Raw genomic sequence first — 17,309 nt, forward strand, 5'->3', positions numbered from 1 at the left:
CTGAGCTTCAAGATACAGGCTGCCCAAAGTCACCCCAAAACTATAGACACCTCATAACTCACTACTGGACATTTCATTGCACTCCAGAGAGAAGAAATACAGCTCCACCCACCAGAACACCAACACAAGCTTCCCTAACCAGGAAACCTTGACAAGCCACCTGTACAAACCCACACACAGTGAGGAAACGCCACAATAAAGAGAACTCCACAAACTGCCAGAATACATAAAGGACACCCCAAACTCAGCAATTTAAACAAGATGAAGAGACAGAGGAATACTCAGCAGATAAAGGAACAGGATAAATGCCCACCAAACCAAACAAAAGAGGAAGAGATAGGGAATCTACCTGATAAAGAATTCCAAATAATGATAGTGAAATTGATCCAAAATCTTGAAACTAAAATGGAATCACAGATAAATAGCCTGGAGACAAGGATTGAGAAGATGCAAGAAAGGTTTAACAAGGACCTAGAAGAGATAAAAAGAGTCAATATATAATGAATAATGCAATAAATGAAATTAAAAACACTCTGGAGGCAAACAAATAGTAGAATAACAGAGGCAGAAGATAGGATTAGTGAATTAGAAGATAGAATGGTAGAAATAAATGAATCAGAGAGGATAAAAGAAAAACGAATTAAAAGAAATGAGGACAATCTCAGAGACCTCCAGGACAATATTAAACGCTACAACATTGAATAATAGGGGTTCCAGAAGAAGAAGACAAAAAGAAAGACCATGAGAAAATACTTGAGGAGATAATAGTGGAAAACTTCCCTAAAATGGGGAAGGAAATAATCACCCAAGTCCAAGAAACCCAGAGAGTCCCAAACAGGATAAACCCAAGGAGAAACACCCCAAGACACATATTAATCAAATTAACAAAGATCAAACACAAAGAACAAATATTAAAAGCAGCAAGGGAAAAACAACAAATAACACACAAGGGAATTCCCATAAGGATAACAGCTGATCTTTCAATAGAAACTCTTCAAGCCAGGAGGGAATGGCAAGACATACTTAAAGTGATGAAAGAAAATAACCTACAGCCCAGATTATCGTACCCAGCAAGGATCTCATTCAAATATGAAGGAGAAATCAAAAGCTTTTCAGACAAGCAAAAGCTGAGAGAATTCTGCACCACCAAACCAGCTCTCCAACAAAGACTAAAGGATATTCTCTAGACAGGAAACACAAAAACGGTGTATAAACTCGAACCCAAAACAATAAAGTAAATGGCAATGGGATCATACTTATCAGTAATTACCTTAAACGTAAATGGGTTGAATGCCCCAACCAAAAGACAAAGACTGGCTGAATGGATACAAAAACAAGACCCCTACATATGTTGTCTACAAGAGACCCACCTCAAAACAGGGGACACATACAGACTGAAAGTGAAGGGCTGGAAAAAGATTTTCCATGCAAATAGGGACCAAAAGAAAGCAGGAGTAGCAATACTCATATCAGATAAAATAGACTTTAAAACAAAGGCTGTGAAAAGAGACAAAGAAGGTCACTACATAATGATCAAAGGATCAATCCAAGAAGAAGATATAACAATTATAAATATATATGCACCCAACACGGGAGCACCGCAGTATGTAAGACAAATGCTAACAAGTATGAAAGGAGAAATTAACAATAACACAATAATAGTGGGAGACTTTAATATCCCACTTACACCTATGGATAGATCAACTAAACAGAAAATTAACAAGGAAACACAAACTTTAAACGATACAATAGACCAGTTAGACCTAATTGATATCTATAGGACATTTCATCCCAAAACAGTGAATTTCACCTTTTTCTCAAGCGCACATGGAACCTTCTCCAGGATAGATCACATCCTGGGCCATAAAGCTAGCCTTGGTAAATTCAAAAAAATAGAAATCATCCCAAGCATTTTTTCTGACCACAATGCAGTAAGATTAGATCTCAATTACAGGAGAAAAACTATTAAAAATTCCAACATATGGAGGCTGAACAACACGCTGCTGAATAACCAACAAATCACAGAAGAAATCAAAAAAGAAATCAAAATTTGCATAGAAACGAATGAAAATGAAAACACAACAACCCAAAACCTGTGGGACACGGTAAAAGTAGTCCTAAGGGGAAAGTTCATAGCAATACAGGCACACCTCAAGAAACAAGAAAAAAGTCAAATAAATAACCTAACTCTACACCTAAAGCAACTAGAAAAGGAAGAAATGAAGAGCCCCAGGGTTAGTAGAAGGAAAGAAATCTTAAAAATTAGAGCAGAAATAAATGCAAAAGAAACAAAAGAGACCATAGCAAAAATCAACAAAACCAAAGGCTGGTTCTTTGGAAGGATAAATAAAATTGACAAGCCATTAGCCAGACTCATCAAGAAACAAAGGGAGAAAAATCAAATCAACAAAATTAGAAACGAAAATGGAGAGATCACAACAGACAACACAGAAATACAAAGGATCATAAGAGACTACTATCAACAATTATATGCCAATAAAATGGACAACGTGGAAGAAATGGACAAATTCTTAGAAAAGTACAACTTTCCAAAACTCGACCAGGAAGAAATAGAAAATCTTAACAGACCCATCACAAGCATGGAAATTGAAACTGTAATCAAAAATCTTCCAGCAAACAAAAGCCCCGGTCCAGATGGCTTCACAGCTGAATTCTACAAAAATTTAGAGAAGAGCTGACACCTATCCTGCTCAAACTCTTCCAAAATTGCAGAGGAAGGTAAACTTCCAAACTCATTCTATGAGGCCACCATCACCCTAATACCAAAACCTGACAAAGATGCCACAAAAAAAGAAAACTACAGGCCAATATCACTGATGAACATAGATGCAAAAATCCTTAACAAAATTCTAGCAATCAGAATCCAACAACACATTAAAAGATCATACACCATGATCAAGTGGGCTTTATCCCAGGGATGCAAGGATTCTTCAATATCCGCAAATCAATCAATGTAATACACCACATTAACAAATTGAAAATAAAAACCATATGATTATCTCAATAGATGCAGAGAAAGCCTTTGACAAAATTCAACATCCATTTATGATAAAAACTCTCCAGAAAGCAGGAATAGAAGGAACATACCTCAACATAATAAAAGCTATATATGACAAACCCACAGCAAACATTATCCTCAATGGTGAAAAAGTGAAAGCATTTCCTCTAAAGTCAGGAACAAGACAAGGGTGCCCACTTTCACCATTACTATTCAACATAGTTTTGGAAGTTTTGGCCACAGCAATCAGAGCAGAAAAAGAAATAAAAGGAATCCAAATTGGAAAAGAAGAAGTAAAACTCTCACTATTTGCAGATGACATGATCCTCTACATAGAAAACCCTAAAGATTCCACTAGAAAATTACTAGAACTAATCAATGATTATAGTAAAGTTGCAGGATATAAAATCAACACACAGAAATCCCTTGCATTCCTATACACTAATAATGAGAAAACAGAGAGAGAAATTAGGAAACAATTCCATTCACCATTGCAACGGAAAGAATAAAATACTTAGGAATATATCTACCTAAAGAAACTAAAGACCTATATATAGAAAAAACTATAAAACACTGGTGAAAGAAATCAAAGAGGACACTAATAGATGGAGAAATATACCATGTTCATGGATTGGAAGAATCAATATAGTGAAAATGAGTATACTACCCAAAGCAATTTATAGATTCAACGCAATCCCTATCAAGCTACCAACAGTATTCTTCACAGAGCTAGAACAAATAATTTCACAATTTGTATGGAAAACAAAAACCTCGAATAGCCAAAGCGATCTTGAGAAAGAAGAATGGAACTGGAGGAATCAACCTACCTGACTTCAGGCTCTACTACAAAGCCACAGTTATCAAGACAGTATGGTACTGGCACGAAGACAGAAATATAGATCAATGGAATAAAATAGAAAGCCCAGAGATAAATCCACGCACATATGGACACCTTATATTTGACAAAGGAGGCAAGAATATACAATGGATTAAAGACAATCTCTTTAACAAGTGGTGCTGGGAAATCTGGTCAACCACGTGTAAAAGAATGAAACTAGACCACTTTCTAACACCATACACAAAAATAAACTCAAAATGGATTAAAGATCTCAACATAAGACCAGAAACTATAAAACTCCTAGAGGAGAACATAGGCAAAACACTCTCTGACATACATCACAGCAGGATCTTCTATGACCCACCTCCCAGAATATTGGAAATAAAAGCAAAAATAAACAAATGGGACCTAATTAACCTTAAAAGCTTCTGCACATCAAAGGAAACTATAAGCAAGGTGAAAAGACAGCCTTCAGAATGGGAGAAAATAATAGCAAATGAAGCAACTGACAAACAACTAATCTCAAAAATATACAAACAACTCCTACAGCTCAACTCCAGAAAAATAAATGACCCAATCAAAAAATGTGCCAAAGAACTAAATAGACATTTCTCCAAAGAAGACATACAGATGGCTAACAAACACATGAAAAGATGCTCAACATCACTCATTATCAGAGAAATGCAAATCAAAACCACTATGAGGTACCATTTCACACCAGTCAGAATGGCTGCGATCCAAAAGTCTACAAATAATAAGTGCTGGAGAGGGTGTGGAGAAAAGGGAACCCTCTTACACTGTTGGTGGGAATGCAAACTAGAACAGCCACTATGGAGAACAGTGTGGAGATTCCTTAAAAAAAAACTGGAAATAGAACTGCCTTATGATCCAGCAATCCCACTGCTGGGCATACACACTGAGGAAACCAGAAGGGAAAGAGACACGTGTACCCCAATGTTCATCGAGCACTGTTTATAATAGCCAGGACATGGAAGCAACCTAGATGTCCATCAGCAGATGAATGGATAAGAAAGCAGTGGTACATATACACAATGGAGTATTACTCAGCCATTAAAAAGAATACATTTGAATCAGTTCTAATGAGGTGGATGAAACTGGAGCCTATTATACAGAGTGAAAAGCCAGAAGGAAAACATAAATACAGTATACTAATGCATATATATGGAATTTAGAAAGATGGTAACAATAACCTGGTGTACGAGACAGCAAAAGAGACACTGATGTATAGAACAGTCTTATGGACTCTGTGGGAGAGGGAGAGGGTGGGAAGATTTGGGAGAGTGACATTGAAACATGTAGAATATCATGTAAGAAACGAGTTGCCAGTCCAGGTTCGATCTTGCGATACTGGATGCTTGGGGCTGGTGCACTGGGATGACCCAGAGGGATGGTGGGGGGGGGAGGAGGAGGAGGGTTCAGAATGGGGAACACATGTATGCCTGTGGTGGATTCATTTTGATATTTGGCAAAACTAATACAATTATGTAAAGTTTAAAAATAAAATAAAATAAAAAAAAGTAAAAAAAATAAGAAAACTAAAAAAAAAAAAATAAAAATCTCTGAGTATCAAAACAATTTAATATTCAGAAAACTCTAAAATGTAGGTGCTACTGCTATCCTATTTTATATTTAGTGAAATAAAGGCACAGATACTTAAATCATTGACTCAAGTTGAGTAGACAAATAGAACAGCTGAGACTCCATATCATGAGCTCCATAACCTGTATTTTAAATTGATACTTATTTCAATATGATAAGGTTTAGGTTTAAAATTCTTTTAGAATTTATTTCTGCTACTTTTTTTTTTAACTAAAAATCTATAATGGGTATCTTTTAACTGCAATATGGTGGGTTGAGCTAAGAGAAAGTGTCTTATTACTGATAAAAAGAAATACTAAATACAACATGACCAAAAAAGAAAGAAAGAAGCATCTGAGTTCAAAAGAAAGAAGTGAAAATTCTCACGTGCTAGAAACACAGAGGGCGTTTAAAACAATATTCTAAAGGTGGACACGTGGAAACTGTGGAAGAGCCTACGACAGGGCAGAGTGAGACCTTGGAAAGGCTGCCCTTATTTAAAAAAAAAAAAAAAAAAAGGTGAGAAAAACACCTTCTATCAGCCAGTGTAAAGCCAACTTCTGCTTGGAGGGGAATGAGAAGCCACTGAAGGGTTTTGAGTGGGCATTGCATGATCTGAAAAACATTTCTACCAGGACCCTTCTGGCCACTGTTTTGAGAGTAACCTGTAAGGGGAAAAATGGGGGAATAAAGAGGGCAATTAGAAGGCGATCTCAGAAACCTAAGGGAGAGATAATGATTAGGACCAGGGTAGAGAAGAAGACAATATAAGTAACGAAATTTTGGATATATTTTAAAGTAGAGCCAAAATGTGTGTAGAGTTGATGTGAATATTATAGAAAGAGAGGGTAGGATGATGAAGTGTAATATGAGACTCTGATAGGAATCCTAGAAGGAGGGAATAGGGAAAACGAAGTAGAAGCAATATTCAGAACGATTTTAGCTAAGAACTTTCCAATGTAGATGATAGAGAGAGTAATCCTCAGATTAAAGAAGCGTACCAGAATTTTCACCCAGGAAATCCCCTGGACCGAGGAGCCTAGTGGGATATAGTTCATGGGGTTGCAAAGAGTTAGACATGACTTAGCAACTAAACCACTACCATGCTCTTAAAATCTGTCTTTGTTGGTTCAGGCTGCTATAACAAAACAAGACAGACTGGATAGCTTATAAACAACAGAAATGTATTTCTCACAGTTCTAGAGACTGAAATTCTGAGATCAGGGTATCAGCTTTGTTGGTTTAGGGTCCTCTTCTGGATCACAGACTTCTAGCTGAAGCCTCACATGCTCATGGGGAGCAAGCGAGCTCTCTGGAGTCTCTAAGTGCGTTACTCACACTCATGAGACACCTAATGATCTAATCGTCTCCCAAAGGCCCAAGTATGCTGTAAAGAGCAATACTGCATAGGAACCTGGAGTGTCAGGTCCAAGAATCAAGGCAAATTGGAAGTGGTCAAACAGGAGATGGCAAGAGTGAACGTCGACATTCTAGGAAATCAGTGAACTGATGGACTGGAATGGGTGAATTTAACTCAGATGACCATTATATCTACTACTGTGGGCAGGAATCCCTTAGAAGAAATGGAGTAGCCATCATGGTCAACAAAAGAGTCCAAAATGCAGTACTAGGATGCAGCTCAAAAACGACAGAATGATTCCTTTCATTTCCACGGCAAACCATTCAATACCACAGTAATCCAAGCCTATGCCCCAATCAGTAATGCTGAAGAAGCTGAAGTTGAATGGTTCTATGAAGATCTACAAAACCTTTTAGAACTAACAGCCCAAAAAGATATTCTTTGCATTATAGGGGACTGGAATGCAAAAGTAGGAAGTCAAGAAACACCTGGAGTAACAGGCAAATTTAGTCTTGGAATACGTAATGAAGCAGGGCAAAAACTAATAGAGTTTTGCCAAAAGAACGCACTGGTCATAGCAAACATCCTCTACCAACAACACATGAGAAAACTCTACACATGGACATCACCAGATGGTCAACACCAAAATCAGATTGATTATACTCTTTGCAGCCAAAGATGGAGAAGCTCTATACAGTCAGCAAAAACAAAACTGGGAGCTGACTGTGGCTCACATCATGAACTCCTTATTGCTAAATTCAGACTTAAATTGAAGAAAGTAGGGAAAACTAGACAATTCAGGTATGACCTAAATCAAATCCTTTATGATTATACAATGGAATGAGAAATAGATTTAAGACTCTAGATCTAATAGACAGAGTGCCTGATGAACCATGGACGGAGGTTCGTGACATTGTACAAGAGACAGGGATCAAGATCATCCCCATGGAAAAGAAATGCAAAAAAGCAAAATGGCTGTCTGAGGAGGCCTTACAAATAGATGTGGAAAGAAGAGAAGCGAAAAGCAAAGGAGAAAAGGAAAGATAAATGCATCTGAATGCAGAGTTCCAAAGAATAGCAAGAAGAGATAAGAAGCCTTCCTCAGGGATCAGTGCAAAGAAATAGAGGAAAACCAAAGAATGGGAAAGACTAGAGATCTCTTCAAGAAAATTAGAGCTACCAAGGGAACATTTCTTGCAAAGATGGGCTTGATAAAGGACAGAAATTGTATGGACCTAACAGAAGCAGAAGATATTAAGAAGAGGTGGCAAGAATACACAGAAGAACTGTACAAAAAAGATCTTCATGACCCAAATGATCATGATGGTGTGATCACTCACCTAGAGCCACACAATTGCACTCATCTCACATGCTAGTAAAGTAATGCTCAAAAATCTCCAAGCCAGGCTTCAGCAATACGTGAACCGTGAACTTCCTGATGTTCAAGCTGGTTTTAGAAAAGGCAGAGGAACCAGAGATCAAATTGCCAACATCTGCTGGATCATGGAAAAAGCAAGAGAGTTCCAGAAAAACATCTATTTCTGCTTTATTGACTGTGCCAAAGCCTTTGTGTGGATCACAATAAACTGTGGAAAATTCTGAAAGAGATGGGACTACCAGATCACCTGACCTACCTCTTGCGAAACCTATAGCAGGTCAGGAAGCAACAGTTAGAACGGGACATGGAACAACAGACTGGTTCCAAATAGGAAAAGGAGTTCATCAAGGCTGTATATTGTCACCCTGCTTATTTAACTTATATGCAGAGTACATCATGAGAAACGCTGGGCTGGAAGAAGCACAAGCTAGAATCAAGATTGCCGGGAGAAATATCAATTACCTCAGATATACAGATGACACCACCTTTATGGCAGAAATTGAAGAGGAACTAAAAAGCCTCTTGATGAAAGTGAAAGAGGAGAGTGAAAAAGTTGGCTTAAAGTTGAACATTCAGAAAACGAAGATCATGGCATTGGTCCCATCACTTCATGGGAAATAGATGGGGAAACATTGAAAACAGTGTAAGACTATTTTTTTTGGTTCTGAAATCACTGCAGATGGTGATTGCAGTGAAATTAAATGAAATTAAAAGATGTTTACTCCTTGGAAGGAACGTTATGACCAACCTAGATAGCATATTGAAAAGCAGAGACATTACTTTGCCAATAAAAGTCCCTCTAGTCAAGGCTATGGTTTTTCCAGTAGTCATGTATGGATGTGAGATTTGGACAGTGACGAAAGCTGAGTGCCGAAGAGTTGATGCTTTTGAACTGTGGTGTTGGAGAAGACTCTTGAGAGTCCCTTGGACTGCAAGGAGATCCAACTAGTCCATTCTAAAGGAGATCAGTCCTGGGTGTTCTTTGGAAGGAATGATGCTAAAGCTGAAACTCCAGTACTTTGGCCACCTCATGCGAAGAGTTGATTCATTGGAAAAGACTCTGATGCTGAGAGGGATTGGGGGCAGGAGGAGAAGGGGATGACAGAGGATGAGATGGCTGGATGGCATCACGGACTAGATGGACATTAGTTTGAGTAAACTCCGGGAGTTGGTGATGGACAGGGAGGTCTGGCGTGCTGTGATTCATGGTGTCGCAAAGAGTCAGACATGACTGAGAGACTGAACTGAATGAAAGTTATGCTAATTTTCTAGCTAGATTAGAAACTGCTATTTCCCTTACTGTGATCAGAGAAGAAACCAAGAAACAGCTAGGTAAATTACTTGCTAATAGAATGCAAATCAAGAATGTCAAAGAGCTATAGCTCCAATTCATGAGACTGGGACTATTATTGATTATATGAAGGCTTGTCTTAATCTAGGATCAGACACTCAAAAGAGGCAAATGCTAGCTGAGACAATTGCTACTGTCTTTAGAAAGGGAAATGAAGGATGCTTTACATGTGGAGACAAAAACCATGTAAAAAGGGACTGCCCTAAGAAGACTAATGAAAAACCTCCAAGAATCTGCCCTTCCTGCAGTAGAGGAATGCATCGGGCCAAAGATTGTAAATCTAAATTTGATATTGAAGGAAAATCTATTGCGGGAAACTCCAAACAGTGGAAACCCCAGGTCCCCTACAACAAAAACCAGGGGCAAATTCTGTCTTTTCCCTCAAACCCTCAACATCCGGCAGTGCTGCCGTTGATATAACAGCCATAAATGATTTTTTCCTTTACCCTCAAGGAGTCCCTTCTAAAGTACCTATAGGACTTTTTGAATCCCTGCCGCAACACATATATATATTATATATATACATTTATATATTTATAATGTAAATATTGATAAAATTTATAAATTATATATAAATATATATATTATACATTATATATAATATATATAATTATGTATATATATGTATATTATATGTGTAATATAATATGTATATATCAATATGTATATATTATGTAATATATATAATTATACATATTTTATATAGTATGTATTTTATTATACATTTTAATATAATTAAAATGTATATAAAATGTAATATAATATGTATATAATATGTATATTATCTATGTATAATTATGTATATATAAAATATATATAATGTATATAATATATAATATAATATGTATTATTATAATATATATAATAATAATATATATTATATATGTGTGTATGCTGCTGCTGCTGCTGCTGCTGGGTCGCTTCAGTCATGTCCAACTCTGTGCAACCCCAAAAATGCAGCCCATGAGGCTCTGCCATCCCTGGGATTCTCCAGGATTTATATATGTAATGTATATATCATTATATAATATATAACATATAATACATATTATTAATATATAATGATATATATACATTATATATAATATATATAATATTTTATATATAATATATATTATATATATCTATCATATATAATGTATATATTATATATAATATGATTATATTATAATTAAATTAAATTATAATATTCAAGTATATTAATAATTATATATAACATTATAATATATTATACTATATTAATATATTAATATTTTCAATATTAATATTAATATATATTATATTATATTGTATATTATATATTATATATGTTATGTGTTATATTGAATTTTATATATTATATTTATTATATTTATATATTATATATAATATTATAATATAATATAATAATATAATATAATATTAATATAATATATATTGATATTAACATATTAATTAATATATATTAATATATTTAATATTATATATAATATAATATATATTATATTTTACAAATGTATAATATCATATTATAGTTAATATCTAATTTATATTAATTTAATTTTTATAAATAATTAATTTATATTAATGCTTAATATTATATTAATATAATATTAAATATTTTATAAGTATAATATATATTATATTATGTATTATTATATATAATATTATATATTATGTATATCATACATATGATGTATATTATATTATGTATTATTATAAAGTATATATAATATAATATATATTATGTATTATTATATATTATTATATATTAACATTATATAGTATATAGTATAATACATTATATTATATATTATATATTATATATTATATATTCAGTCATGTCTGACTCTTAGTGACCACATGGACTGCAGCCTACCAGGCTCCTCCGTCCATGGGATTTTCCAGGCAAGAGTACTGGAGTGGGGTGCCATTGCCTTCTCCCATATTATTATATACTATATATTAAATATATAATTTATATATTATATAAATTTATAGAAATATATTTATATATTTATAAATAAATTTACATATTATAGAAATATATTTATAAAAAATTTACATATTATAGAAATATATATTAAATATATATTTCATATATTTAATAATATATATTATATAAATCATTATGTATATTATTATATATTTATAAATAAATTCATATATTATATATAAATTTATTATATATAATACATAAATTATATTTTCAATACATAATATATTATATTAATAATATATTAATATTATATAATGACATTATATCATATAATATATGATATATAATATATCAATATATATTATATATAATATATGTAATATATTTATAAATATATAATTTATATTTATATATCTGTATGAATATAAATATATATATATGATTTGATAAATATATTCACCTATCTAAAAAATGCTAATATACAAGACACTTCATAGTTGCTAAAGAAAAGTAAAATGTATGCTTTTAATAAAAGAATGTTAAAAATGGCAAATAAAATGATGAATATATAAAAAACGTTTATAACTTATGAAAGAGAATTTAATGACAAATGGATTTAACTCATTCTTTGAACTTTTCACCTCTTCCTTCCTATATGTCTCGATCGATACAAATTCTTCTTTTATATAGGCCACACCTCTTAGGTGAAACTACACGATATGTTATAACCCATCTATCAACTTACTTTGCAATAATGAGAACACCTAATTCTATGAAAACTGACAATGGACCTGCCTATATTTTAAGCAGTTCAAACAATTTTTACATTCATTCTGTATTAAACAGACTACAGACATTCCTTGTAATCCACAAACACAAGACATAATTAAACAAACATATTACACACTAAAACTACAAATAGAAAAGTAAATATGAGGAAATACACAGGAACACTTTTATCTTCCTTATCCAGAACAAAGTTTACTAGATTTTAATGCAATATATTCTTTAAGGCTATAACTATTGTTAATATAGCTTTATTTCTGTATCCAATCTATAAGATTCTTAAAACATTAACTTCATGCCTGTTTCACAATACAAAACAAAAACAACGTAAAAAAGACACCATTTGCCGAATAAGTTATTTGTTCCTAAGAGTATCAAAAATGCAAAATATTCATCTTCTTTGGTCTGTCTTGAAAGTATAATCATCTTCCTTGACTCTCTGAACAGAGACATTCAACAGCTGCCAGGCTGAGTTTCTTTTCTGGGGACAAGGTCAAATATTTGGATGTGAGCAGCATTTCATTTGTCAAGTTGTTCTGCATCAGCTTTTCAGTAATTACACTTAGGAAAAAATGTTTGAATGTTTGCTCCCAATCCTTTGCCCCAAATAACACAAACCACTTAAAATACAGATCCCATTTATCTTTTTATCAGGAAAAATGTATGTACTGAATGAGGAAGAAATCAACCCATTATTTCAAAACCACAGCCAAATTTTCATGGTTAGTCAATGATGGCAACAAGACTGTGGTGCCTCATGGGACTTATGGCAAGCTTGCTTACTGACACGTTGCTTAGTTGGAGCTGATAAGCTCTACGTTAGACAGACTGTGCCACCAACACCTGGGCCTAATGAAAAAATATTTTTTAAATGGATGCATATGTCTACAAAGGCTTGCTTTAGGCCAGTGACTGTCCCATCTGTTAAGCATGAGGCATAAACTGTATCAACCGGAAAAACCCACCTCTAACAACACAGTGTTGTCAGTCCAAGATACCCAAAGACCGAGAAGTTAACTTAAAGCCAAAATTGGGTCTATTTGATTTACATGTGTGAAAAAGAGAAACAGCACGTAGGAATCCTCCTGGTAAACATTCCATGACATCCCAACTTCAATCTTTCCCAGCATCAGGGTCTTTTCAAATGAGTCAGTTCTTTGCATCAGGTGGCCAAAGTATTCAGACCTTAGCAATACCCAATTCAAAGTCACAATAAGAAACAAAAATAACTAACAGGTCTCACAAACTTAGATATAAAAATTATAAATAAAGTACTAGCAGACTGAATTTAGCTATACATAAAAAGAAGATTCCTCAAGGCTAATATGGATTTATTCCGGGACAGCAAGGTTGGTAACATTCAGAAACAAATCAATTTAAATAATTTTATGATGTATGTAAGTCAAATAATTATGCTGTACATCTTAAACTTCCTTAGTGCAATCTTCAATGATATTTCAATAAACTTGGGAGGGAGAAAAACCAAATCAATTTAAGACATCATATTAACAGAGTATAAGTCACAAACCTTATAAAAAATCTCAAAAGACGTAGAAAAAGCATATATTAAAATTCCATATTTATTCCCAGGAGATAAAATAGGAAAATCTTCAAGGTAGAAGAAATGTTTAAGCTGAGACTTGAAAAAATAACTATGAGAGTTTTCTAGGTGAAGAAATATACATGTGCATGCATACGTGTGTGTGTGTGTGTGTGTGTGTGTGTGTGTGTAAAACGGGGTAGGGAGTGGAGGTAGGGGAATCGAATACCAGGATGGCTGCAAAGTTATTTGAGAGCTTCAGCGTTTGGGAAACTACCTTAAAGGAATACATCACAGAGGTTAGAAACAGTCCCTGGGTTCTCCTAGGTGAGTGTTAATATCCTGGCTTTATGAAATATTCAACTTGGCTAAATCTGACTTTTTTCACTTGAAACATAGGTGGGGTTATCAACTACTGTAGCATTTACTTCATAGGCAGCGTGGATTTACACAGAAGCTTCTTCCTCGTCTTGAGCACTTAGGAGGAGCTGGCATAGGCCAAGACATTTTAGGTCTGCGTGCTTGCTAAGCCGCTCCCGTCCTGTCTGACTCTTTGCCACCCTATGGACTATAGCCCACCAGGCTCCTCTGTCCGTGGAATTCTCCAGGCAAGAATACTGGAGTGGATTGTCGAGTCAACCTCTGGGGGATCTTCCTGGCCCAGAAACCAAACTGGCCTCTCTTACATCTCCTGCATTGGTAGGCGGATTCTTTAACACTAGGCTACCTGGGAGGCCGCACAGAAGTTAATGAAGCTCATTTACAAGGGCTCATTGCAAGGCCTCTGCCCTGAGAGGGACTTGAGCAATATAAATACACGGGTCTACTTCTCATCAGGGGCTTCCCTTGCGGCTCAGCTGGTAAAGAATCCGCCTGCAATGTGAGAGACCTGGCTTCCATCCCTGGGTGGGGAAGATTCCCTGGAAAAGGGAAAGGCTACCCACTGCAGTATTCTGGTCTGGAGAATTCCATGGGCTGTACAGTCCACGTGGTTGCAGAGTCCGACAGGACTGAGTGCCTTTCACTTTCACTTTTCATCTATTGCAGAGAAGAAACTATGTTTGAAATGCGTGGAACCAGAAGTTAGACTGGAATCTAACTTAGCTCAAAGGAAAAGAGTTATAAACAGCTTCAAATACTGGCAATGTAAGTACTTGTAAATACTTTACAAGGTTGGTAACAAACTTGATCCAGATTTTCCCAAATGTGAAAGCAGTTCTAAAACGTTGCTGACAGTACCATTGATGCGTCGTGGAGTTGTAAAAAGAAAAGGTTTCCTAAATCATTAATAATAAAAACAAATTTTAATCAACCATGTTAGAGGAATAGCTAATTTATCATTCTAATGTCACCGTCAAAAATAATACTACATAGGTGATCAAAGAGCCTATAGCCAAAACATGAATGATAAAGGTGTGACAGATATATGATGAAGTTATTTAAGAAAAATAGTATGTTTTCTGGATTTTGTCATATCCTTGGTACTTGTACATTCTTAGAAATTTGCAATTTATCATGATTTCACTTTGCATTCTAAAATAAATATTCACTTTGTACATAATTTTCGATTTGTAAAAACATTATGCCTGGCTCATTGAAAGTGCTAAATGAATACCATGGTTACTGCTGCTGTGACATTATCAGATGTTGATTTCCCCAAATACAACAGTCTATGGAGTGGATGCTTGTATTGTAACTTAGGGGTTCAAAAAAGTGGGCTGTAATAAAAGGTAGAAGAGACTCTATTAGGCTTAGAGGTATTCTGCCAGCACACTGTCAAGGAAGGCAGAAATTTCTCTTTTTGGGTTCTTGTGTCTGGGCTAATAGTAAAATTAACATAAGACAAATTAACAGGAGAAAAAGAGACAAAGTTTAATTTCTGCACATGGAGATTTCATAAAAGTAGAATTCAAAAAGTGGCCAAAACGGGCAGATTGTACACTTTTTAGACAAACAGTACGTTTGCGATGAGTTGACAAGACAAAGAAACTTAGATTTTGGGTGCTGAATTAGTGAAGACTCTAAACAGATTTTGGACTTTGGGCAGTAAATTAAAGAAGTAACACGGTGTGGTTAGACAGGCTTTTCTGCTCTGAATTCCTTATCTCTGGCGATAAAAGTGTTTTTCTACACCCAGATGCAGGCACCTTTCACATGAGAGATTTATTTCTGCTTACAGGAGAGAGAAAGGAAGATTAGAGTATCTCTTTTGCTTTGACTGTCTGTTAAGTAACTTTAATTCAAACAGTCAATGTGCCAATGTGGCATATTTTGGGGTGACTTGCCCTGACCCCCAATAACAGAAACTGCCGGATTACTTGGCAACAATAAATACAGGGTTTCAGTATCAAACAGGAGGTTGGACTAGGTTGTCTTTCATGTCAATTCCAATGCTCTAATGTTGTGATGATGAGCTTTACAACGACACCTTCTCTTGCTCTGGAGTATCATTTTCCGTGGCTTCCCTGGTGGTTCAGCAGTAAAGAATCCGTCGGCAATGCAGGAGATGCAGGTTTAATCCTTGGGTTGGGAAGATCCCCTGGAGAAAGAAATGGCAAGCCACTCCAGTATTCTTGCCTGGGAAATCCCATGGACAGAGGAGGCTAGTGGACTATTAGTCCATGCGGTTACACGAATCAGACACGACTTAGCAACTAAACCACCTCTGCCACCACTGTCATCTCTGGAACAGAGTTCTAGAGCCCTGAGGGTTTTAGAAATGGTGAAACTACATTTCTCCGCAGGGACCTCTGTGTGCAGCCATGGAAGGGTAGCTTTGGGATGAGTTTAAGCTGTGTCACAGGAGGAGGGTGGAACATGTCTTATTTAAGCTTTGTTTAAAATTCTGCAAAGTGCACACATCCCTTCTTACTTGATCAAAAGTGGTTGGATCATTCCTTAAATGGCACGTGGTGGCAGTATTTAATTTTTTCAGCTAAATACCCACCTAACATATTACAGAGGATTTTGCATATATTAGTAAGTCACAGAGCTCTCTGGCGTGCACAGAGTGCTCACTGTGAACCTGAGCCTCTGGTTTTCATGCGACTGTTCTATTTTTTCCCTCTTCCAAGTACATGCCACCAAGAGAAATGCTTTTCACATGATAATGAATTTCTGTCATCCCACAAGCAGTTAGTTTGATCAGAAATTAAAGTTAAATATAGACTCAAAGGGAATATAAGTGCAATATTTAACTGTGGAAGGTTGCATTTGTCTTTCAGCAGTCTGCAAAATGGCATTGGAGCTTTGCATCCTATCCAGTGCATCAGACAGAGCTGCTCTCAGAAGCAGCTTGGACACTGCTTTGCTTTGACAAATTTGGGTCATTTATTCTCTTCCTTTGACCTCTCCCATGTTTCTTTTTTTGATGAATGTATATTCTGTAAGGCTCCTATCTGCATACTCTGGTTCAAATGAAATGTGTGTGTGTGTGTGTTTGAAGTCTTTCATACTAGGAACCTGTGAGAGATTAGGTTATATAAGAGAGCACGATGAGATGGGAGTGAGATTCCTGGCA

This window comes from Bos mutus, chromosome 29 (assembly GCF_027580195.1).
Source record: "Bos mutus isolate GX-2022 chromosome 29, NWIPB_WYAK_1.1, whole genome shotgun sequence".
NCBI classification, from domain to species: Eukaryota; Metazoa; Chordata; class Mammalia; order Artiodactyla; family Bovidae; genus Bos; species Bos mutus.